The sequence below is a fragment of the Equus przewalskii genome, chromosome 1 (genome assembly GCF_037783145.1).
Source record: "Equus przewalskii isolate Varuska chromosome 1, EquPr2, whole genome shotgun sequence".
In the NCBI taxonomy this organism is placed as follows: Eukaryota; Metazoa; Chordata; class Mammalia; order Perissodactyla; family Equidae; genus Equus; species Equus przewalskii.
Genome location: NC_091831.1, coordinates 103,955,980 through 103,980,607, shown reverse-complemented (window position 1 = coordinate 103,980,607; position 24,628 = coordinate 103,955,980). Strand labels below are relative to the sequence as shown.

At 41.4% G+C, this 24,628-nt stretch overlaps 1 long non-coding RNA gene across 1 annotated transcript; it reads left to right on the top strand.

Moving 5' to 3' along the window:
* On the top strand, positions 1-24,092 carry LOC139083374 (uncharacterized). The gene is made up of 3 exons (XR_011540038.1): positions 1-167; positions 10,037-10,160; positions 23,246-24,092. It is a non-coding gene; the product is annotated as an uncharacterized lncRNA (long non-coding RNA).
* Positions 24,093-24,628: the final 536 nt, after the last annotated feature.

Here is a 24,628-nt window from a genome sequence, read left to right as displayed (position 1 = left end):
GTACAGGAGACTGGGTTAGACTGGAATCTGGAGGTTGAGTGAGAGCTCCCTCAGTACAGTGAGCTCCTTGGTGGACGTGCGCAGAGGATTTCAACCAGAGAGCCGGAAGTTCAAGGAACTGAAAGAATCTGGGTGTGGACGCTTAAAGTGTGGAGCCTAAAGGGAAGGTGAGAAAGAACGATTACAGATGAGGCTGAGAAGACAGGCTGGGGACCGAGGGTGAAGGACCTTGTGGGCTTTGTTCTAGCAGCAATGATATTTGAAGGGTTTTGAGCAAACGAGTTACAGGTTAAGGTTTGTGTTTCACAGAGCTCACCCTGGCACCTCGGCAGGGAGATGGTTTAAGGCAGGGTTTCTCAATCTCGGCCCTACTGACATTTTGGACTCAGGATTCTTTGCTGGGGGGCTGTCCTGTGCATTGTAGGATGTTTAGCAGCATCCCTGGCCTCCACCCACTAGCTGTCAGTAACACCATCCCATTCACCACTTGTGCCAACCAAAAACATCTCTGGACATTGCTAAATGGCTCCTGGTGTGTATGCCCATGTGTGAGGGATGTGAAATCACTCCTGGTTGAGAACCCCTGTGTCAGGGAACGAGATAACATGATGACCTGAACTGGATGGAAGATAATGGCAGAAATATGGGTCAGAAGGTAACAGGTAGAATTGGCAGGTCTTGGGTGTAGGTTGACTGTGGAGAGGGAGGGAGCACCGAAAGATGAAGCTCAGGTTTTGGGGTTTGGTGGGCGGTATGATTCCTGAGTTGTGGGACACAAGGGTGGTTTTCCAGAAAACAGGATAAATTCTATTTTGGAAAGTTTATGTTTAAAGTGCCTGGGGGTCTTCCATGTGGACACCCAATGGGAAGGAGTCTAGGATTCAGGTGAGTCTTGGAAAGATTCTGAGTTGGGGGATGGAATTTGAGAGCTGCTGTCCTGTGTAGCTGGCAGTTGAAATAATGCTCCTTGTGGCCCCGTTAATAACATTGTGGAATTGTGCGTGTTGCATGCCCAAGTGTTGTGGCACTTGCTAGCACTATATATAGGAATGTGTGGCCATTTCCAGATGCTCAAAGTTCCTGGGCTATTCACCAGGCCCAGCCCACCAGAAAAAGATCCACATGGCTTCCCGACTAAGGATGCTCAGCCCCTGCAAGGTTGACCTTTCCTGCTCCAGGCAGCTGAAGTGCTTCTTAAGTGATGGCTGAATGGTCGAAGCTATTACTCTAAGTGTAATTTGTAATGGCTCTCTAACGCTTTAGAGACAGCTGAGGTTCCTTGGGATGAAAGGTGACTTTTAAAAGTCAGTAATTATATTTCCAGTGAAAGTGTGTCTTTGGTACGGTGTTTAACTCACATACAGGGCACCCAAGAATTCACTCCTGGACAGGGTGTATATTAATCATGGTTTCAATGCTCAGAGAACATGTTCTCAGTAGTTAACCATCCTCTTCCCTCCTCCTTAAAATGGGGGCCTTGTAATCAAAAGAAAGACACACCCTTAACTATAGCAGGGCTGCCGTACTAAATAAAAAATTATAGTTATTATACACGAACTTCATACTGAGCAGGGTCAAGTAATAACACATCTGCTAACCTCCATTAAAGAACTGAGTTATGTTCAGCTTGTGTTTTAATTAGCCTGTGATAAACAAAGAATCAAAGGCCATTCTGCTCTGGTACTTTTTATATTTATGACTGCCTTCACCTGCGCTTAGACGCAGGTTTATGAAGTGTAAAAAAGCTAAGCGTTCTAGTCGCGCTGTCTAGACCATTTACTGTCATAGATCGGAACCAGCCAGATGTTTACAACAGCCTGCAGAGGTGGTCGGCTGCTTGGTTTCCAGAAATGTTTGGGGCAAACAGTGTACCCTCCCAAAAAAGGATTGGCACCCACACTTCCAGATCGCTCAGGTTTTCCTCATAGTTTGTGAACCGCGTTGGAATAACAGGGTTTAGAAGAAGAATTTATCTTCTGACTTGAGACCTAAGTCTTCTTGAATGGTGAGAAAGGTCACAGGATCCTGTGAAAAACCATTTACATGAGGGAGGAAGTTGAGCCAAGAAAGCTGTGCTGCCCCGGCCCAGCTTGCCAGCCTCCCAGCTGACGTAACACTGAGCCACTTGATGGGAAAGGCTCTAAGAAACTCTGCTCTAAAATCTTCCTAACTTTAATGATCTCCCAGGTATGTTCCAGCTCTATGATTCTCAAGTAAACGATTCATTTAGGTATTGTGCTTTTAAGGTTAGTTTATCCTTTCACTGGTTAGGCCTGTGAAATTGGCCTGGAATAAGCATTCCGGAGTGACCTGTTCCTTTCTGGCTCCTTGGAAAGCTCCACCATCTTCCTGTATGTTCTTGAAGGAGATTCTGTGTCATCTCCTGGGACAGGGCCTTGATGCACAAATTTAGCTCCACGTCTGTTTCGTTCCTTTCAACCACTTTTTTAAAAAGAAACCTTATATTTCGAAGTATAATATACTTGCAGAAAAATGCAAAAATACCAAAGTGAGTGTACTTTGTATCCCCACCTAGGTCAAGAAGTAGATATCAGCAGCACCCCAGAACCTCGCCTGTGGTCCCCCTCAATTACTTCCGTTCCTTTTTCTCCCAAAAGTAGCTATTCTGACTTCCAAGAGAGACTAGTTTTGCCTCTCTTTGCAGTTTGTATAGACTTAAACAGAATGCGCTCTTTTGTGTCTGACTTCTTCCACTCCACACCTGTGAGATTCATCGATGTGGCTGCATACAGCTCTAGTTCTTTTTTTTCAATTGCTGTGTAGCATTCCTTTGTATTAATATATACCCCAATTTATGTATTCATTTTCCTGTTGATGGAAATGTGCCCAGTTTGGCCCATTATGAATAAAGAAACGGATACTTTTGCACATGTCATTTGATGCTCGTGTGCAAGCACTTCTCTTGTACCTGTCCAGCCGACTTAGGATTTGACCTCTGACAAATCATTCAGCTTCTTAGGACCTGTTTCCTTCTCTTTGAAAGTCATTGATGAGGTAGTCCTTGATATACTCTCTCTTTACTGTTGCCACCGCACTGTGGACTATTTTAAGTCGGCTTATCATCCATAATCTTACCATTCTTTCTCCTTGTTTCCTCTGTGTAAGCCTGTGCTCACAGTCCGCTCCCAGACATCAAGGGAGCGATGCCAAATTCTTCCTTCAGACCGGTAGTTCTCCAGTGTGGTCCCTGGATCTGCAGCATCCGCATCACCTGGGAACGTGTTAGGAATGCCCATTCTCAGGCCTCTCCCAGACCTACAGAATCAGAGACAGAGCTTAGAGCCCAGCACTCTGTGTCTTCACAAGCCCTCTGGGGAATTCTGATGCCCACTCAAGTTTGAGAACCGCTGTTTAGTCTCCTCTCCCATCCCCTTTCTCAGCTTCTACACAGTGGGAGGCACTTGATAGGAAATTTATTCATTTATTTACTATCTATTCATCCAACCATACTTGTTGGGCACCTGCTAAGTCCTGGGTGACATTGTGCTAAGCATCGGGGATAGGAAGATGCATTAGAGATGGTCCTCGCCCTTAGGGAGCTCAAGGTCAGCAAATGGGTATAATACAGTATGACAGACACACCGAGACACGAGAAAGGGAGTGATCAACTCTCCCGAGGAGGTCAGGGAATGTTCCACCTGGGAGCTGAGTCTTGGACTCAAATAAGTGTTGAACTAAATGATTAAATGGCGTTCCCCCTAAACGAGAACTAATTAATGCCGGCAAATTGATAGCAGCCCCTTGGATGGGGAAGTGCTGTGTTATCACTTCTGAAACCCAAGTGATTGGAACATAGCAGACAGCCTTTAAATATGCGCTGCATTTCTGAATAAAAAGCTAGCTTTTTCTATGCATTTTTTGGTCCTGTATTTCATTCATTCAACACGCATTTCTTGGGCACCTGCTATAGGATGGGAACTCCACTGTGTGCTGAGTTAATGAGGTGAGTGGAAATAGACCTAATGAGGGCAGCAGAAATAGATACAATGTCTACATTTCTCAAGACTAGTAGTCGAGGCCCCGAATGTGAAGTGTTTGAATGGCACAGGTGTATAATGGTGTTTACTTAGCAATGTTAGCTAGTTTCCAGCTAGCAATTTCAATGCTTCTAATTGGTCAGGAGAATCAAAATGATCACTAAAAAACACACAGGAATAGGCCTGTGTGTTTGATTTTTTTGTGTAAATAAATGGATCTATTCAGTTCTTCAGGGTGTTTTATAAGATTTAAAGGGTTTTGCTTTTTTTTGATGGCAGGGCAAAGCATAGTGACACTCACATGGATGGAAGGGGCAGCTCTGTTACTTACAGCTCAGAGCGACAGAAGGCTGCCAGGCAGGGCTGCCGGGAACTTGTGCTCGGGGCCAGGGTGGCAGCAAGCTGGAGCTGTTGGGGCAGTTTATGAATGGCGAGTGAGTTGGGGTTAGCTTGGTTTTGTGTGGATTAACTAATTTGAATAATCTCATAGGCTCCGGGGTGTAGACGCCGTTGCTAGTTATCTGGACCTGTCCCTGGGGCCAGGAGGGCAGGTGCACAGTGGCCCCAGTCCGGGAAGTGGTTGGTGAGTGGACTTAATCAGCTTCTCAAGAAGGGGAATTGACTGGCCTCTATCTATCCAGGCCTGGAAGCCGAGTCAAGACAGCATTTCAAGAAAAAATTATATTTACATGGGGAAGATTTGAGAAATGAGAAAATCCTCTTTTGCCGCAGTGAAGCACTTGCGCAGCTTTGGGGCGGCTGTCCCCTTCTCTCTGACTCCAACACTTCCATCTACATAGTGGACAGTTTTTTGGTTTTCATGTGGGAGTGGATTTAAGAACTCTGCAACAGCACAGGCGAGCGCGTGTTTTCAAACACATTATAGGTAGTATTTCTAGCCTGGTGAGAGGGATGATATTTAGACCTCATTTAGAGCTTCAAGTTGAAGTTATCTGTGCTGGAAGATAGTCCCTAAAATAGGGGGCGCCAAACCCTCCTCACTTATGTGGTCAGAAATCAGCCAAACACATCAAGGGTGCTTGTGGTTATAAAAGGCAGCTCCTACACAGAGCCTGCAAGCCCCTTCTCGAGAATGGTTATTGACGGTGAGGAACCACTTAAACTGTCTAAAAGATTCCAATTAATGCTATAGTGGCCTGTCAAGTGGTACATTTTTTTCTGGAGGGAACCAGAATAAAATCTAGTGAGGCATAAGAAAGGAGGAACGTCAGAAGCGAGCTGCCGCTCTTTTGGAGCCCAGTTTTTACTGGAGTTGTATGCATGGGCTAAAGAAGGGGGAGCTGGTCTCTCTGAGAAGCCCCTCTTGTGAGCTCTGTCATCTGGATGCAACTTCTTCGCTTGAACTCTTCCGCTGCCACAAGGATCTCTGCGTCTGCTGCCCTCGTGGTGGGCTGTGCAAGTGAATGCACACAAATGAAGCTAGATTGTTGGCGAGACACTTGGGAAGAGCAGTTAGGTCCGTTGAAGCCTCCAGACAACTTCCTTCCCCAGTAAAGCTTATGCTCGGCTGGAACTGCCCCAAGATGCAGATGCGAAGTTCATTAAGAGTGACTCAACTGCATCTCTATTTAAAGCATCGTTTGTCCCAGGATACAAAGGTAGAGTGGTGGGATGTTATTCTTGGTGGATTTGCTGTCTGAAAGCTCAAGCATTTCCACCTCTTTCATACAATCCTGAGGCTGTAACTCATTGTTTGTTTTTTAAAAAAATTCAAGCTTCTTCTACATTAAAAAAAAATACCATCACCACGGTGCTTATTTGAGCAAGTTTCTTTTTTAAAAAGATAAAAATCAATATTCTCCCTTGTACAGCTGATGTCCTGGGGGACGAACTACAGGAATCATTGTTAAATTGCTGCTAGTCTGTCTGTTTGATAGCAAAGGTCAATATTTTTCTAGAAAGAAAGCCCTCTGCTTTCCTCTTGGGAGACAAGAGAATGCAGCAGTGGTAAATTACTGGATTTTGTGCCCAAGTGATTGTAAGGCATAACTCTACTCCTTGGAAGGAAATACCACGTCTTGCTACATTTGTTTCTTCTCACTTCTCTGGCTCTGCACTTAGAAAGGGTTTCCTCTGGCTCTGCACTTAGAAAGGGTTTCCTCTGGTTGCTTGCTTATCCCTGCAGAACTGCTCAGCAACGACTGCCTCACCCTCCAAACTCAATAATGTCGGAGGTCAGTTCCAGAGGTTGGCTCTGAAGAGTTCAGATCTGAAAGGCCACCATATCCGTCAGGATAGGCTGGGTTACACTGAGGTAACAAAAAACCCCCAATCTCTGTTACTGAAAACCACCAGCGTTTAATTCCTGCTCACCCTACATGTCCACTGCAGGTCAGCAGGGGCCTCTGCTCACTGGAATTATTCAAAAACCCAAGCTGAAGGAGACCCCATCCCAACATTTGCCTTGATGACCACTAAAGTGGTGGAGATGCAGCAAGGTGAGCTGTGTCTCACTTTTAAGACTTTGCCTTAAGACACACCCATCACATCTGTTTACATTTCACTGACTAAAACAAGGCATCTGACACCTTCTGGTCAAATGGGTGCCCAGGAGGAGGGAAGTACTGGAATGTTTGTGTACAGCCTTAATGACCATGGTGGCCATTAAGCCAACATTTTGGAAAGTTGGAAAGGATCTAAGAGATCATCTTCTCCAGACTTCTTCCTAAGGGGGCATCTTTTCTTCAATTGGTTGACCCCCTTCCCCTGCTCGGCGTCTGCTGAAGCATTCCTGCTTCAGGAGGACCCCAGCACTTCCCAAGATGGCCGTGCTTTGGGGCAGCCTTTGTATAGTTAAGGCCTATCAGAGCTGAGCGTCTAGAGCTTGGTCTCGTCTTCCATCCTCTGGCTATGTGACCCTGACTATGTAGCTCACCTTGCTGAGTCTGTTTCCCATTCTGTAAAATGAGAATATTACTACCCTTATTTAAAGTTGAATTGAGGATTAAAGAAATAAGGTCTATAAAGCCCATATATGTTTGGCACATAATCAAAAACAAACAAAGGCTTGTTCCCTTCCTCTTGCTCCTACATAGCTGCTGTGGATTGAATGTGAAAATGTATATAAGAGGGCTCTGCTCATTGTAGATGGTAAAAAAAGAAAGTTTTAAGTCACTATAAGGATAATTTAAAAATATACCAATATTTGTTTTTTGGTTTTTTGTTGTTTTTTTTTTAAAGATTGGCACCTGAGCTAACAACTGTTGCCAATCTTTCTTTTTTTTTTTCTTTTCTGCTTTATCTCCCCAAACTACCCTGTACATAGCTGTATATCTTAGTTGTGGGTCCTTCTAGTTGTGGTATGTGGGACGCTGCCTCAATGTGACCTGACGAGCAGTGCCATGTCAGCGCCCAGGATCTGAACCCTGGGCCACCACAGCGGAGCGTGCGAACTTAATCACTCGGCCACGGGGCCGGCCTCTATACCAATATTTGAGCCGAAGTGACCATGGAAAGTCTTGGAAATCCAGTGGCATAGATGAATATTTATAAATTGCTCAATCATATCAGATATTTACTTGTTTAAAAATAGATGGATTTGGGGGCCAGCCACATGGTCTAGTGGTTAAAGTTCTGCGTGCTCCACTTTGGCAGCCTGGGTTCATGAGTTCAGATCCTGGGCACAGACCTACACCACTTGCCAGCTGTGATGTGGCAGCACCCCTCATACAAAATAGAGGAAGATTGGCACAGATGTTAGCTTAGGGCTAATCTTCCTTAGCAAAAAAACCCCAAAAAACAAAAAAGGATGGATTTTTATTTTTATCTTTTCTCTACCTCCAATGTGTTGCCTGGGATGCATCCTTCTCCTATCTTTTACTCTGAATTATTCTTCAAGTCTCAGTTTCTCTCCAGTGTTTACTGACAAAAATGGCCTGTAATTACCCAGATTGTAACATTTATCTCATGACATTGCTTATAACTTTAAGTACCTGGGGACTATTTTTGAATGCTATTGTGTCCACCCTTGCCTTTTGCATGAATGAACGGGTAACATATACTCAGCATCTGTCACAGTCTTTAACACTTAGTAAGTTCCCAACACATGGTCATTCTTCTCCCTTCCCCTTGGGTAATCTTGGAGGGCAAATGGACCTCCAGTTCTCACTGTTTAAGCTCAATATGCTAAATGAAATTCAGAAACATGTTGCTTGCCAATGCCCTTCTTAAAATATTACCATCATTTCGGACAAATGGCTCAGAGGACATCTGGCTGTTCCCTGTGAGTTATGATGATCTAGCAAAGAGTGGCTCTTTGAAGAATGGCTAAAGGCATTCAAGAACAGTGGGTAAGCAGAATCTACAGTGGGGTCAAGAGAATGCCATAAGGCAGGGGGCAAATATCTTTTTGATTTTTTAAAAATATCTAAGTTGATTTAACTCCTGCTTCCCATCAGAAATGCTTTGTTGAGTGAATGCAAAATTTTACAACTTCACTAGTTAATTGGAGGATGAATTGGGAGAGCTACTCTGAATTACCACTTTGAAAAAGACAGGAGATACAAACTGAGTTCAATGAATTACCTTACAGTCTATTGTCAGTGCTGGGCATACCTTATGGTTTCAACCCTCACATTTTCAGACGAGAGGACTGGATTCCAGAGAAGTCACAAAAATTCAAACTTGGGAATAATGATTTAGGCATCAATTCAGATTCTCTCAATCCTTAGCGTTTCCTCTGAGGCTGGGTGAAGACCCTGGGGCCAGTTAGGAGGACACTGAAGAGTGACTTCCACAGGGCCTGACACTGGGCGAGTCAGGCTTCCTTCTACCAAGTTGTTGGATCAGGAAGCGGGGCTCCAGAAATCCTCTCAGGGAGAGATGGTAGTACTTGGGAGACAGTGCCCTCCTGAGATTACCTCTAGACATGCTAGTTCATCTTTGTAATCTGCTTTAGCTCCAGACTGCCTTGTTCCATTCAGACTTAAAAACATCTTAGATCTGGGATTTTGATTAAGAGACACAAGTACAACGAATGGTCTTAACTCTTGGGCCAGTTGGTTTCAGGAGGAAGGAAAAATTCATGCTGAGTGTTCTTGTGTGAAACTGACGCCATGAAAATTGAATATGTTTGATGTAGAAATTATCACAATCTAGACTGACGTTCTCCTCGTCAGAGGGTGAGAACAAAGGTCACTTGTTTGTTCCTCTGTGGTCCATTTGCTTCTCCATCTTCCCCCATTTTTTGTAATTGCATTATGAAAGGACACCTTCTTCCCAATGGCTTCAAGTGAGAGCCTTCTCCGATTTCTCTTGCCCATCAAGTGGAAGGAATCTCTTACTCCCAGAACTCATGGGACATCTTATCAGTGTTCCCCTGTGGGAGCCTGTCGGTTTTTACTTTGCACAGTAGGTGACTGTGTCTGTGCTGCCTTTCCCGTGGTAGAGTATGGACCTCTCGAGGGTGAGCCTTTGAATGATTTAGCCTTGAATCCCCCACAGTAAAATACAGTGTATCCTCTGAGCAGTGGCTTTAAAAAAATTATTTGAAAAGCATTTAGCCATACGGTATTGTTAGGTTGCCCAAAATAAATGAGTGGGCTGCGCTGAAGCCCGTGCAAATCTCAGTACACAGCCTTTACCCCAGGGAGACTAAGGTGACATGCACATTGGAGACACTTTGAGTTCTTTCCTGGGACATCAGATCTTTCTATGGTGGTTATCATTATGATGGCTGCGGCTTAATCGTACAGCATCTGGTGCATGGTAAGGCATATATAGTAAGCGCTCGGCACACAGGTTGAGTGACTAACTTGCCAGATAAAATTTATAGGAAACCAGTGTCTCAAGGTGAATCTGAATGAGGCACAGCAAACACAGGTTTCGTGAGGCAACATTAAAAATTGCCAGGACTACGGATTCGAACCAGTGGTATGATGGTAAGTGCTTAACAATAAGCTTTCTGTGGGTACCAAGATGCTCACCGCACGGTGTATAAGTGGTAAAGCTAGGATTCCTCACTCACTGCTCTTTCTGCTGCCCCTCTTTATGCCCGGGACTGACCTGTGCTGCCCCAGAAGGTGGAGATTGTCACAGAGCAGAGACCGCTTGGACCAAACTCTTCTTGGAACCAAAGCAACAAGTCTTCAAAGAAGACACTACACTCTTCAGACTTGGATTGTCATCTGGGGATGTTTGGAGGTAGAATATATACAAGTTGCTCAGAGGGTCAATTAATAGTTACCAGTGGTGGTTGAGAATTAGTTAATGTTACTTTTTCTTTGAATTATACTTTTCTTCCAATTGTCCCGCATTGCTCACAATATACACTCACGGGTTGTCTCTTTACAACTCCAATACCTAATTTGATCACTGTGTTATTTAATCCTATTTGGAAAGTTTGTATTCACATCTACTATCCTACAGGAAAAATCAAATTAACCAAAAGCCTAATTAAAAGGCAACTCAATCTTCACATAGTGGCTTCCCTCCAGAGTACGAAAAGGAATAAACACAACTTTACAGTGTAGAAATCCGACCCACACTCCTTCACAGTCAATATCATCAGTGATAACACTCATGTTGATAGTGTGTACCCTTGACATGACATGATGGGCACGGCACTTTACCTCTGTGGTCTTCCTGCCCCCAAACATATAACTGTAGTCTAATCAGGAGGAAAACGGCAGACAAACCACAAGTCAGGAACATTCTACAAAATACCTGGCCATTACTGTCAAAACTGTCAAGGTCATCAAAAACAAGGAAAGTCTGAGAAATTGTCACAACCATAGGAGCCTAAGGAGACACGAGGACTAAATGCAGTGCAGGATACTGGGTGAGATCCTGGAACAGAAAATGGACATTAGTTAGAAACTAAGAGAACTGGAATAAAGTACGGGTTTCAGTTAATATCAATGTATCAATTTGTTAATTGTGACAAATGTGCCATACATTAACACGGAAGATGTTCACAATACGAGAAACTAGGTGTGGGGTATACAGGAAATCTTTATATACTCTGCAATTTTTCTATAAATCAAGAGTTATTCTAAATATTAAAAATCATTAAAGGTAGGCAACTCAGCCTAGAAGCTTGCTTTACTCATTTATTCATTTATTCTTGAGAATAAAATTAAAAGTTATAATTGGGAATATAAAACTACTCAAGGAATAAAGAGTTTAAAATATCTCCTCATTAGATACTATTGACAATCCAGGGGAGGAGATGCAAACATGGAGAAAGCAGGAAAATGAAGAAACAACTAGAGAGATGGTTGGAGTAGGAGACAGACCAATTCAGGGGCACAGAGGAGCAGAGTAGAGAGAAAGACCTGGTACAGACTGAAAATCCAGCCAGGCACAGAACAGAGGCTCAGACACGAATTCCCACATGAAGAAGAGAAACATAAAAAGCTATCGGGAAAATGAGACTTAGTGACAGCCACATTTCCCTCTCATGCCTACTCTGTTCTTGCTGCTCATACCTGTTGCCTTTTTTGCAACTGTAGTCAAAGCTTTATTGGCCGTGAGGTTGAGGGGTGTGTCCCCCAGGAGTCACGAGTTCTACTTTACGGCATCGCATAAGCCCTTTCAAAATAATGCTTGATCAAAATAATAATTAAAAAATGAATTTGAATAAACGTGACTTGCAACAACTTTAAAATGAAAATAATAATACACTGGAATCTGAGCCGTTGCCTGACAAAATTTACGGGAAATAAGAAATGAGCATTCTAGTGCTGTAAAAATAGCCTACTCAAAACCCAAGCTTATGTACACAGCATTTTAAAGTTGGAAGGGACTTCAGCTATAATATTTAGCTTACAGTCTCAGTGATGTCAGGAACATACGCTAAAATTGAGCGCCACATGGCCGAGTTTTGCAATGCCTCTGAGCTACTTTCAGCTTTCATTTGGGAACAAAATACCACACTGTTCACTGCCTGCTAGGGCCTCAGCATGACTGCCAGAGCTAGTGGACGGACAAAAATACCAGCACAACTGCATTTGAATCTGTATTCCTGGGCAATGGTTTCAAATATTAATCATCAAACGTGACTCTTGCTTATCTATGATACGTGCTCTCTTGAAATATTTTGTATTTGAGCTGTTCCTTTCATGTATTGTTTTTAGTTTACTGGAGTTTCTTTCTTTTTCTTTACTGAGAAAATAAACATATGCCCCTTCTACCACATTTCTATTAACTTTCAGCTACTGAACCATATTGTTTAGTGGAATCACTTCACATTATTCTTACATTTTTCCAAGCGTGATATGACTTCCTTTCTCTTTGGATCAATTTCCAGCTTGTCACATGGCATGGATGCCAGGGGTTCATTTTATTTTAGCTTTAGTTTAGCTGTTTTTTGGATCTTACGTTTTCTTTCATTCTGTTTTTTCTTTTTCATTTTCCTGGAGTATATTTTCAAGTAATTTTTAAAGTTTTCATGTTTTTTACATGTCTAAAAGAGTCTTCATTTTACCCATTCCTGATTATAGTTTTGGTGAATACTGAATTCAAGGTTTAAAATAATTTCCTTTCGGGGCTGGCCCCGTGGCCGAGCGGTTAAGTTCGCGCGCTCCACTGCAGGTGACCCAGTGTTTCGTTGGTTCGAATCCTGGGCGCGGACATGGCACTGCTCATCAGACCACGCTGAGGCAGCGTCCCACATGCCACAACTAGAAGGACCCACAACGAAATATACAACTATGTACCGGGGGGCTTTGGGGAGAAAAAGGAGAAAAAAATTAAAAAATCTAAAAAAAAATAATTTCCTTTCATAACTCCTAAGGCAGGTTTCCATTATCTCCTGGCAGCTAATTTTTCTGATGATAAGTCTGATGCCAATCAGATTCTTGTTTCATTGTAAATTATTTTCTTTATCTCTCTAGTAGCTTTTAAGACAATTTCCTTATTGTGGCATTCTGAGATTTCTCTACAATCTTCCATTTATCCTGCTTAACATTCAATGGAATGTTTCATTCACAAGGTTCATGTTTCTTTGGCAATTTTTAATTGTTTTGATTAATTTTCTCTTCTCCATTTTAAAAAGGAGTGCCTATTGAACTTCGTGGATTGATCTCCTATGTTGCTTATTTTCTCTCTAATATATTTCTTTATCTTTTTCAGTGATTTTTAAAGAGATTTCTTTGACAATATTCCAGTGCTTTTTTGTTTTGTTAACTTCAGCCATGATATTTTTAATTTCTAAGAAATCACTTAATCTCTGAATGTTCTTACTTTTGTTTTATGGATTCAGTACGTTAGGACTTTTTTCCTTGGGATACAGACAGCTCTCTCCTATTTCCTGACATCTTCTTTCCTGGGGGTTTAAAAGTTATAATTGTTCACCTTGGTTTTCTCTTTCATGCTACTTGTTTTGTTCAAATATCCGCTGATTCTAGGCTGTTGGTTCATATTTGCAAATGAAAAAAGATGTTGGTAAATATAGTCAGCTGGTGTGGCTTTCCTGGGATACTGGTCACTTCTGTGTCTCTACACAGGCCAGTGTAACTAAAGACCGGCTTCTCCTGGGGGTCTGTGGGCTGGAAGCAGACTGTTGCCAAGCTGACACCCTCTCCTCCATGTACCCTCCATGCTGCAATACAGGGGGCTTTACAGTGGCGACGCATCACCCTCCTTAGGAGCCCTCGTTCCCTCCCGGCCAAGTATTCCTTTGCTATTAGACTACAGTGCCCAGGTTTAGCTTGGAGCTAAGAAGCATTGCTTCCAGTGGCCTAGAAATTGGGCAGGAAGGTCACAGTGTTTGAGGAAGGGCACTGATCCACCAACCCCTTCCTCCCCACTTCCTTTTCCTCCTGTTCCTAGAGTTTCTCCATCTCAGGAAAACCTCTCCTCTGGTCGTATTTTGTGCTTATTATGGCAAATAGCACCTAATGCTGTATTTTTTTTTTTATCCATATCTAGTTTAACCAACCTAATTTCTGTCTCTCAGAATCTTTTTTAAAGTTTATATTTTGCCAATTGCCTTACCATTCTACCCTTATTTTCTCAGCATAGTCTTGGATTTATTTCCTTTCATACATTGATATTGTACTTTCAGTGGAAGTTTCTGAGGAAGCGATTATAAATGGATACATTCAGTCTGCCCTATGGAGCCAGAAACCCTGTAATTCATGCTTAATAGTACAGGTGGGACGAAAGCATATGACTCTCCTTGGCCTATGACTAAGAAAATGGAAAGATGAGTTCATTGAATACTTTAATCAAGAGAAAATTCTTATTGTACAGTGGTTGAAAGAGTAGGTTTAATTCCAGGCCCACCCCTCCGTAAGCTGAGGGGCCTAGGGCACACTTCATAAAGGCTCTCTGCCTCTCTTTCCTCTTCCATATCATTGGGGACAACAACAGAACCTCACTCAAGGGGTGGTGTGAGGGTTGAAAGAAGGCCCCGTGCCTGATAAAGAGTAAATCCTCAACAAATACTCATTCTATGATAAGTGTCCTCTCCAATGGGAGTCTGCAATATTTTTGTTGAAAATATGCAGGGTTAAGTCTGATGTAAATGTCATTTATAATTTGATTTCAACAAAGAATCATACACTCTTGATCTGAAAAATGGTATAATAGGTGACAAAGCATAGAGTGAGCAAGGAAAGGGCTGGAAGGCACCTTTGAACTTGTCATATGCAACTAGCTCATTTCACAAATGAATAAACCATGGCCCAAAGGGTAGGGGTTGGTGACCAAGTGTCAGAGCCTTGATCCTCATCCAGGTCTCCAGATTGTCCATGAAAAAGGGGTGAAAGTCACCTCGTGTTTGCTGGGCATTATTCAAGTCCTCTCATTTAGTCCTCTCAAGAGAAAGGCACTTCTACTAACTTTGCCTTATGGAAAGAAAATTGGGGCTTAGAGACTTGAACGTAATGGAGAAGCAGCTTAGGTGGGGCTGGGTCCCAAAGTCAACATGAAAAGTGACAACTCCATCCAGTCGAGACACCCTGAAATTCTTCCAGGCCATTGCTACATTGGAGACCCACATATTAGACTGTGCGTAAATCTACAAAACACATTTTCCTTCCTGCCTTGCATTAAGCCACTATTTCTTCAACTGAACATCAGACAAAGAAGTTGGCCAGCAATTAGCAGTGCGTGATGTATGAAAAAAGTGAAGAATTTTATCACCGGAATCTCCTGGGTGTGAAGAAGAACCCGAGATGGCAGAGTTCTGTGGTCTATCTCCCGCTTTCTCTGGGACAAGCACTTACGGAGTGAGACAGTAGGTAGAATCTCATTCCATCTTTAAATTCCCTCTTTCTTTTTCACAGATTCCTGGAGGTGAACTTGTAAAGTTCAGCTGGCATAGGACATAACCTTAGTGTTATTTGAACAAGTCACAGAGCCACCGGGTGGGAGAGCTGGGTATACATACCCCACGTCTATGGCCCAAGCTCTTTTCATGGGCTCCTCCCTGCGGTCCCAACAGGGCCCACTGTTCTCCAGTTTATCGCGCCGGGCTAATTTCGTTCAGTTTGACATTCAACACACACGACTTCTGTTTTCTGCTATAAATCTCCAGACGTTTTATGGACCAATAATGTCCAACGTGTACATGGACTGTTCTCCTGCTTGGTAATTACCACTGACCTCTTTCCAGGACCCTTCTCCATAAAGAGGCCACCTCTTTGGGGCAGCTCTGCCATCCCCTTCTCTCCAAGGCTGTAGGTAGAACAACCAAGTCCTTAATTAGCCAGCCTGCACAGGGAAGCTTGCTGTCAGATTTCCAGCATTTGATGGAGGGGTAATCAGTGGAGGTGATGCATCGACTTGATTAAAGAGCTGTGATGAATCAAGATAAAATTGACATTTAATTTCTTTTAGATGAAACTAATGCTGTAGACCAAATTTAAAGGTGAATTGTCTTTCTTCTCTCTTGGTTTGTGGGGCAGAGGGAGTTACCCATCATGGAAATGATAACCCTAAAAAACATGTACTATAATTTCTTTCTCAAATTTCTGATATTTAGTCAAACATGGGCTCATGGGATGATTTAGTGGAGTTACAATTCCCCCCCACTTTTTTGTCCTAACAATATCCAGAAAATCCTCCCAGGACTCGAGAACACTCTAAGTCCATACACCACTGCTCCCATCCATGGAACCCGGCCCACGGTGGATCCTGACCACCTCTTAAGCTCCTTATTTACTGCCATGCCCACCTCACTCCTTAAAACAGTGGGAACATGATCCTTTGTGGTTCAAAAAACAAAGACAAAAAACAAAAACCCCAAAACCAAATCAAAATGAAACAAAAATCCTAGAGTATAGTCATACATGTAGAGTAACAATGTGCTTTGAAAACTACCACAAAATGTGTGATTTTTTTCCTAATTAAATTGACATCTCTCAAAAAAAAAAAAAAGAGGAAACAGTTTCAGGTGGTAATTGTCTTTTCTTTGAGTGTCAAAAGTGAAATAAATAATGGGAAAACAGTAACTCACCAGTCAGTAAACTAGAATACTGTTAATTATTCTCAGAACACACACAAACACATCCCGACGGGAAAATCCCTGAGGTGAAGTGACTTACAATAGCAGTGGGTCCTCACGCTCTAGACTCCTGGATGTTGGAGAGGGCAGACAAGGAGCGTTCCCGGAGAAGTAGCAGCCTCTTAGCAGTAGATGGGAGTAGAGCAACACAGATGAATCCGGCCAGGCAGCCAAGCCTGAAACCTCCCCAAACCCGTGCTCACTGCTTCTTCTGCCTTTACTGCAGGGAAGAAGGGAAGACATACAGAAGCTGTGAATCAGATAAGACGGACTTTCAAATCCATGTCACACTTAGGACACGTGAACTCATGGGAGTAACGCAGGCAAATTTGGGAAACTGTATTTCCTGCCTAGCTGGAACTTTCATTTTGCACTTCTTTAATTTGGTTATGAAATGATAAAATTCCCATTTTTAGTTTCATTTCTCACTATCCTATTGTGTATTCTCTCTTTCTCCATTCCCTCTCTTCTCGGCTTGTTCTTTTCTTCTTTTCCGTATATGTACAGTTCTTTTTGTAGCCGTCACATCCTTTTTGGAGTGGGGTGAAGTATAATGAAGGTTTTAGAAACAGCTGTAAATATGCCGGTGGAGTGTGTGATTATGATACTTTTTCTCTAAAGTATGGAGGGAAATGAAGTTATAAACTTTCAAGTGCAAATTGTCTATTTTCTTTGGAAGGAAATAAGGTGCAACTTAAATTATTGGTTTGGTATTAGTTAAAACATATCCCAGCATATACATTATGTAATAGAAGCAGGAAGAAAATATATAATAAATTCAGATAAAAGCCTTGATTGTGTGCCTCATCTCCTGGCATATTTGTCAACATCAGTAGTAAAAAGGTTCTTTTTAATTAATTAATTATTCATGTTTCCCCTTATCTCCATTCCTCACTTTCACGCCCTCCTACCACCCTTCCCTCATGGACAATTGTGCTAAGGCATTTTATGAATATCTGCTTGCTAGCATGTGTTCTTGGAAAATATGTATTGCTTATGGTAAGCATGTTTTCTAATTTACACAAATGGTGTTAAGTTATTGACCTCATTCTGTGCCTTTCTTTTTCCACTTAGTGCTGTGCTTTCAAGATCTATTCACGTTGCTACGTGTCCTGTCAGTCTCTTGCTTCCAGTTGCCGCAGAGGATTCTGTCCATCGCAGTATGCTTTTCTATTCCCCCATAACTGGACACCTATATTGCCTCTAACTCTCTCTGTCCCAAACAATGCTATGAGGAGCATTCTGACACATGTCTCCTTGTGGACTTGGGTGAGGTCCACAAGGAGCGACATAGCTTAAGTGCAACATTGCTGTGTCATAGGATGTAGCTACAGTTCATTTGATGGCTCTCCACACTGACCACACCATTTTATTCCTACCAACAGTGCCTGATCCGATATTTCTATATCTCTGATGTGGAGTTTTCTAGAGAGCAAAGAAGTTCTCTCCATTAATCAGATTTTCTTTTATACTCCTTTTTAGAGCTTAAAAATGTTCTTCACAGAAGTTTTGTATATTTCCTTAAGGAAGTTCCCAGATGTTTCATAATTTCTGCAGTTATTGTGACTTTTTCTTAAAGTCGTATTTTCTAGTTGTTTATGAGTAGTGTAGAAAAATGCTATTAATTTTTTTGTAATTTTTTTTAACAATCTTCCTGAACGACTTAGTGATTCTAATAGCTTATCTGTTGGTTCTATAGTTTTTTTTGGTAAGGAACATTTGCCTGCAAATAATGACAGTTTGTCTCTTTATCCTTACACCTATTACTTATATATCATTTCTTAGACACAGGGCGGGCCCTCCAGTTCTATGCTGAGCAGTAGTATTACTACTAATAATTCTTGTGTTATTTCCAATCTCAAAGAAATGTCTGTAGTTTTTCCGCCAATCATAACGTTTGCTATAGGAGTTTGGTATATACTTTTTATCAGTTTAAGGAAGTTCCTTTCAGTTTCCAGTGTGCTAAGATACTTTTCTGTATCTATCGAGATGATCATATGATTTTTCCCCTTTAGTCTATTAACATGGTATATTACATTGATAGGTTTCTCAGGTGTGGAAACATCCATACGTTCTTGGGAGGGATGTTGTTTTGGTGAGGGTGAAGCAGAAAGACTCTGAGTCAGGGGCTCAGTCGGGAGCTATTTGGGATATAAAGCAAGTGGCATGAGAAATAGGAGCTGAATGAACCACTGTGCGTATCAGTTGGGCTTCCACCCAGTTTTATGACCAATAGTGTATGGACCATGTGCTTGATTCATTAAGCCTTAAAAATTCCTGTGATCTACTTGTTTATTGCCAGTTACTTCAGTCATATCAACACAATTATAAACCAATTAGAATGATAAGCAAGCACTTGGCAAAATAAGTGTTTTAAAATCCCACCTGCAAATTATTGAAACAATGAAAATATAACTCATTCTCAGCCAATTACTTTTTCTGAGAAAAAATATCTAAACTTAATACATATTATGCATTTGAGGGGAGAAAGCATACATCCTGAAAAAAATTCCAACTTTGAATCTGAGTAATGAGCTGCACATGCAAACTGCACAGTAACCAAATGCACACACGGAAGTATTGGGTTGCATTGGTCAAGGGGGTCTCCATCCTGAAAATTGGTTTGGGAGGAAGTAACAACTTGGCTACCTACGATGAAGTAATTCGATTTTCTGATTTCTCCTCTCACCTAATTGGATGTGCAAATGATCTGTCTGCACAACGAGCTCATGCTCGTGGCTCTTCTCTCCTGCATTTGTATGCAGTGAGTGTGCGCACATGTATGAATTTACACCAAATCATACAGGCTCTGTTTTCCTTCAGTGAGATCTCTGTACCCTCAGAACAAAAAGAAAAATGGTTTCTTAATCGTGATGATCTTTGTAACATTGCCTTGCAGTTTTCTGGTAGTTTTATTTGACCTCTCATAAAAGTGGGGAACATGGATGAGGTGGTGCCTATTAAAGGGGGTTGTTAAAGGAGCTTTTGCTGTGCATCAGTGTATGAGTTACACTCAGCAGGGGCCACTTTATTATGTATAACTGTTATGCTTTGCCTGTGTGTGTCTCCTACACCCAGCATTTCAGACACTGATTTCATCTCAGTCACTCCCCCATGGTAAGGCCACTAAGTATGGGCTAGACTCTGATCCAATGAAAACATCTCCCTGTGGTCCAAAATCCTTTTAGGGATTAGCATCTCAACCAACACCATTCCACCTTTCCATATGAGATAAGCTAAACTACTGGATAAATTCGCCTTAATGATCTGTGTTTATTCTTTCGTTTTCCTGTTTACTATGGCTGAAGCTTTGGGAATACCTAATGTGCCCTGGAGGCCAGAGGTGGGGGGAGTCAGGAAAAGTTCCTGAAGAAGTAGCTTCAGAACTGAGTCTTGAAGGAGGAACCTAGTGAAGAAGGGGTAAGGGGGAGAGGAGAGGAAGGGCAAAGGCTTCAAGGGGTGAGGGCAGGTGGTCTTCGGGGAGGTGAGAGTAACAGAGACTGGTAGGAGGATGGGAAGCAGGAGAGTGTGGGGAAAATGGGGCAGGGTCACCATGAATTTAATCTCAGCTTTTATCCTCATTGCCTTGGGAGGCCATGGCTGTCCTGTAAGTCCTACCTCTTTGTATGCTCTTTTGCCCTGTGGCTTTCTTGTCCTGTGACTCTGTCTGGTTGACTCCTTTCTTTATGGCAGGTTAGCATAAGGTCAATTTCTCCAGAGTAAAAAGTAAATAAAGAAATGCATCTAAACTTGGGGCATTTTTCATACTTTAGGTTGGAATCTTTCCTCCCTCATCTCATCTTTCTTAGGCACTCTCTTGCAACAGTAGACTTAATTGAAACTAATACAGAAATAAATGCCTAGGCTACAAATCTGTTAAGGGCACAGGACTCTAACATCCTCAGGCTGCTGTTTTTCAGTTGCATTCCTGAAACCAGCAGTCATGAGTCATGGTGATGGCGTCCATGTGAGGGTCAGGAAAAGAGTTAACCCTGGGGAAAACTCTGCTTCTGGCCAAGGTGGAATAACATGGCTTGGATTTACCCTCTCACTTAAAACAATTGGTTTTACCTTTGAACTCCATGCTAACTTAATTATTCTATCCCAGCACTCAGAGTATATATGACTTAGACTCACAGTGATGAGCCCAATCATGAATTTTGGCCTGTATGACTGTTTATGGTTTATAGAGGGAGGTAATACCATAGAAAGAGCATTAGCTCACAAAGAGCGTTGGGTTCCTGGGAAAGAGGTAGTAGGGACAAGTAAACCAATATGTATTGAACGCCTACTACAGGCACACCTCGTTTTATTGCACTTTGTAGATACTGCACTTTTTATGAGACCCTCCACCAGCAAAAAGATTATCACTCGCTGAAGACTCAGATGATGGTTAGCATTTTTTAGCAATAAAGTATTTTTTAATTGAGGTATATACATTTTTTAGACATAATTCTATAGCACAAAATAGCCTGCAGTATAGTGTAAACATAACTTTTACAGGCACTGGAAACCAAAAAAAATATGTGTGACTCACTTTTTTGCAGTATCTACTTTATTATGGTGGTCTGGAACCAAAGTGGCAATATCTCTGAGGTATGCCTGTGTGTGCCTAGCACTGTGAGGAGCGCTTTCCATACATTATCTCAGTCAGTCCTTACTGCAATCTTATGAGGAATGAATGATCATTTCTGACTAAGAAAACTGAGAGTCAAAGGACTTGTTTAAAGTCAAACAATCATGAAGGGTCACATAATCTTATTCCAAAGTATATACTTGTTTTTATTGCACTAAGATGAATGGCAGTGGTGGTTTTCTTTCTGATTTGTTCCAGACCAGTTTTTAAAAAGACACACGTAAAATAAAGCATTAAATGCTCATTGAGGGCTAGGATCTTGTCTTATTCATCTTTGACTCCCTAGAGCCTAGGTTGGAACTTGTCATCTAGTGGCTAGGAATGTTTGCTGGATGTTTGAGAAGATCGAGGAGAGAGGAAAAGAAAAGGAGGAAAAAAAGAGAGGGAGGAAGGAACAGAGAGAGAAAAGGAGAAAAGTAGGAAAGGAGAGGAGTGAAAAAGAATAAAAGGGCAAGACCCAAGCAAGAGAGGGGTACACAATTAACTAAAAAGCACAAACTATAAGAAGACCACTGTAACTGAGCACAAAGCTTAGGGAGGCACTTGTTGTTGGCTGGTGGAACTGAAATCAGATGTCTGACTTCATCCCTGAGTTCAATCCAGGATATCAAGATCTCTGGCCAAGATTGGGTAACCTGGATTGGATTTACCCTCTCACTTGAGACAACTGAAAAAAATAAACAAAATATATGAAATAATGGTTTTCAAGATATAAGACATCAGGCAATGAATGGTGGTCCCTGAGAGAAGAGAAACAAACCAGGTACAGTTGCCCCCAGCTTACTGCCTGGAGAGTTTCCAGGCCGTGGTGCAGAGAGGAGAAATCCAGGTACTGCCTAGAAGTCTTCCTGAGTTGAGGAGGTGGAGATGGGGATCCAGAGAGGCCAAGGCATCTAGAGTTTACAGGGTTGTGTACTAGACAGGAGAGAGCTTCATGGACAGGGAGAGAGACATATCTGCATATCTCTAGTGAGCCCTCCATGAGTCTTCAGTTGTGATTGATCAGCACGTGTGGCTGAGGAAATTACCTGAGGATTTGAAAAGAGAAACTTGGGGCCGGCTCCATAGCTGAGTGGTTAAGTTCACACGCTCCTCTGTGGCGGCCCAGGGTTTGGATCCCGGGTGCAGACATGGCACTGCTTGTCAGGCTATGTTGAGGCGGCATCTCACATCCCACAACTAGAAGGACATGCAACTAAGATATACAACTGTGTACAGGAGCAGGGTTGGGGAGCTAAAGCAGAAAAAAAAAATGATTGGCAACAGTTGTTAGCCCAGGTGCCAATCTTTTAAAAAAAAAAAAAAGAAAAGGGAAACTCAAAAGAATTAGTACAAATAATCCCCAAGACTCATACAGGGCCCAGAACTGTTCCTTTTACCACCAGCCAGAGTGGAAAACCTCATAATTCACCAGGCATAATATATAGTATTCAGAGTATTTTGTCTTGTTTAATATGTCAGAACTAAGTGGGGAAAAATTAGCCCTAAACTAAAAGCTTTTTTGAACTAACAAGGCTGAAAATCAAGACATGAAAGGATTAAACTATTTTTAAGTAACTTAACTGCATACCAGAACAGAATTCAAGAATATTTATAAAAAAACAAAAATATCCAGCACTCCATATAGTAAAACTCATAATATCTGGCATCCACTCAACAATTACCAGCCATACAAAGAGACAGGAAAATATGAACATAATGAGAAGAGAAAAAGTCAGTCAATCAGAAATAGCAGGTGCAGAAATAGCACAGATGATAGAATTACTAGACAAGGGTATTTAAACAGTTATAACTGTATTCCACATGTTCAAAAAGCTAAGAGAAAGACTGAACATATTAAGTAAAGATATAGAATATATAAAAAGATCTACAATTTATGAGATGAAGAAATACACTAGATGGGATAACCAACAGATTGGACATCAAACTAAAAATTCCATGAACTTGAGGACAAAGCAATAGTAACTATTTAAAATGAAACAGAAAGAAAAAAGACTGAAAGAAAATAAGCGTCAATTAACTTTGGGACAACTTCAAGTGGTAAAATATAAATGCAGTTGGGGGGGGGTGAGGCAAGAGATATAGGAAGAGAAAATGGCTTCCAAGTTTCTAAATTTGATAAAAATTCTAAACCCACAGATCCAAGACTCGGCAAACCCCAAGCAAAAGAAACATGAAGAAAATTACACCAAAGCACACCATAATCAAATTGCTCAAAACCAGTGATAAAGAGAAAATTCCAAAGCAGTCAGAACAAAAAGACACATTGTGTCCAAGGAAACAAAGATAAGGCTGACAGCTGATTTCTCGTCAGGAACAATGTAAGTCAGAAGACAATGGAGCAGGTGGAAATCTATCTACACAAAGGAACGAAGATGCTTGGAAGTAGCAACTACATGGATAAATATAAAAGATTTTCTTTTGCTTCTTATGGAAATATCTTTAAAAGATAGTTGACTGTTTAAGTTTTACTGGCTAGGACACTAAGTAAAGAATCATCTGCACTCACAAGTTGGCCTCATTCAAAAGCCACGTTTTCATTACCACTTTTAAGAGCAAAGATGGTTTGTATTTCTGTTGCTGAAAGTGTTCCAAAGTCTGAAGGCACAGATTGAGACAAAAAGTGATAGGCTCAGATGGAAGAAAATGAAAAGTTTGTATAAGACCAAAGAAATCTTCCCGCTGAGAGTATTTATTAACTTTACAGCTCTTCCTCTTAATAATTGAGTTTACACTGAAAGTGTCTATTTAAGAAAAATTATTTCAGTGACGATAAATTCAAATTTTCAAAAAATAATACGCTAAAGTCAAAAGTATGTTTCCAGTAGCATTATTAGTCTATAAAGCTTGTATGCACTCAAATGACAACTTTGATGGCACAAAATGGAAGTGTCTCATAGAGTTTCTATGTTTTCCCGTAATCTGTATAAAATTGCAACATTCAAAAACTAACTGCAATGTTCTTTAAAATAAATGCTTTGCATTTAAAAAAAAGAGTATTAATAATTTTGCTTTACAACAGCATTCAAGTTTAGAAGACTTTATACCCTCACATCAATAAAGAGTTAAATTTTCAAAAAAAAAGATAACTGAATATTTAAATTAAAAAATAATATATTGTGGGATTTAACATGTATAGAAGTAAAATGTATGATAACAACAGTACAAGTGGAGAAAAGGAAGTATTCTGTTGTAATGTCCTTGTAATTTAGTGAAGCAAAAGGATGGGGAAAGATATACTGTGATAACACTGATTTAAAACGAAGAGGTGGAGTGGCTGTGATAATAACAGATAAAGTAGATTTCAGAGGAAAAAGATATATTATCAGAGATAAAGAGTCATTTCATAATGATAAAATGGTTAATTCATCAAAAGAACAACATTTCCAAATATTTACCTAATAACAGAGTTTTAAAATACATGAAGACCAGACGATCAGAGGACTGTTTCCAGGGGCCATGGGTGGAATTGTCCCTGAACTGCACTGTGGCGTAGCATGCCTTCCCCTTCTCGGAGGCCAC